The sequence below is a fragment of the Artibeus jamaicensis genome, unplaced genomic scaffold (genome assembly GCF_021234435.1).
Source record: "Artibeus jamaicensis isolate MK-2021 breed Jamaican fruit bat unplaced genomic scaffold, CSHL_Jam_final contig_466, whole genome shotgun sequence".
Lineage (NCBI taxonomy): Eukaryota > Metazoa > Chordata > Mammalia > Chiroptera > Phyllostomidae > Artibeus > Artibeus jamaicensis.
In genome coordinates this window covers 213,952-215,874 of record NW_026521844.1, presented here as the reverse complement: position 1 = coordinate 215,874, position 1,923 = coordinate 213,952, and positions in this window count along the sequence as shown.

Sequence of the window (1,923 nt, the reverse complement as noted above, 5' to 3'; positions counted from 1 at the left end):
TCATATATGTGATTCATTGTTGACCAAAACATTGTTTTGTGGCTAATGACTATACTTGGGGAATATATGAATGTCGGAGCTCTAGGAACTTCACACACACAAGGATAAATGAGAAGAAAATGATTCTTTATTACTGTAGAATTTTGCTTTCTAGGGCTCTCTACAGAATAAAATTGAGCAAAGAGGTACATGTTTAGCTTTCACAGCCTGTCATAGGAATATAATAATTCAAGTTCCAGCTAGGTTTATAAATACCATACAACAATCAGAACTTATGATAAGAGAACTCTTACTTTAAGGTAAATATATCATAATTAATTTAGTACAGGAACTGAATACTATATACTCTATAAGTCTGGCATAATAGGATTATAGTAGCATTTATTGATACAATAATTATAGATATTATAAGAACTATTACTAAAACTAGTAAGCATTGTTAAATCACAGATAATAATTAATGAACATTAGGTGTTTGGTTAAAGAAGTACTTAAAAGATTTGTCTCACAAGAAATATTAAATAAATATGAAAAACCAATCTTTCATAGACAAAAAAGTAAAACTTGTAAAGATCCAAGTTCTTAAATTGTACACATTTTATTGATTAAATATCCCTCAAACATTTTTGAAGGGTGGTGTGGTGCAATTAAAAACATCCAAATGTAGCACTGAAAATGAAAAAAATATGAGTCCCAAAAATTATAATTGAAAATGGCTTTGAACTAAATCTTGGGAGTTTAGCTTTCTCCTATGGAAATTAATGCCTTATTTGTTCATATGGAGCCATGGCGCATGGAATCGAGTCTAATTGATTATGACATTTATTAATCATGTGTTTTCATAGACATTATATGATAGAAGTAGAAGAATGTGGTTTACCTTAGCTGCATGAGCTTTTCAGAAGGTCCCAAAGGATTGTTCTGAGGATATGATTCTGGTGACAGCAAAACCAACTACATAAAAATATGGGGGCAAATCTTAAATGCATATATTCATTTCACTTATTAAAATTAAATTTATTGGAGTGACATTGGTCAATACATTTATATAGGTTTTAAGTGTACAATTCTAGGATATATCATCTGTTTATTGCATTGTGTGCCCACCACACAAAGTCAAAGCTTCTGTCACCGTATGTTTGACCCCCTTGCCTTTGCCACCACTCCATCCCCCTTCCCCATTCACAATAACACTGTCTGTGTCTCTGAGATTTTTGTTTGTTTTTTCTTGTTTGCTGACTTGTTGCTTTCAGTTTTATATCCCTCATGTAATTGAAATCATATAGTTCTTTTTTCTGACTGACTTATTTTGCTTAGCATTATATTCTTAAGATCTATCCAAGTTGTCCCAAATGGCACTATTTAATCTTTTCTTGTGTCTGAGTAGTATTCCATTGCATATGCACCAAAATTTCTTTAGCCAGTTTTTTATCAAAGGACACTTCATTGTTTTCATGTCTTGACCACCGTGAATAATAGGAATGCACTTATCTTTGTAATACATGTTTCCAAATTGTGAAGGTAGATAGACAGAAGAGGGGTGGCTGACTCATGTGATAACTCTGTTCTTAATCTTTAAGGAACCTTCATACTGTTTTTCATAGTGGTTATACCAGTTTACATTTCTATCAGCAGTGGATGAGGGTTTCTTTATTTTATGATCTCTGCATTTGTTATTACTTGCCTTGTGAAAATAGCCAATGACCCAAGTTGTTATAAATATTTAATGTAATATCCATCAAAATCCCAAAAGCATTCTTAAAGAATAAAACAAAAAATGATCAGATTTATATGAAACAACAAAATACTCCCAACAACTAAAGCAATGCTGAGAGAGAGAGAAAAAAAAAAGAATAAAGCCAGAGGTATTACAATCCCTGACTTCAAATTATACTGCAAAGCAACAATAATCAAAACAACATG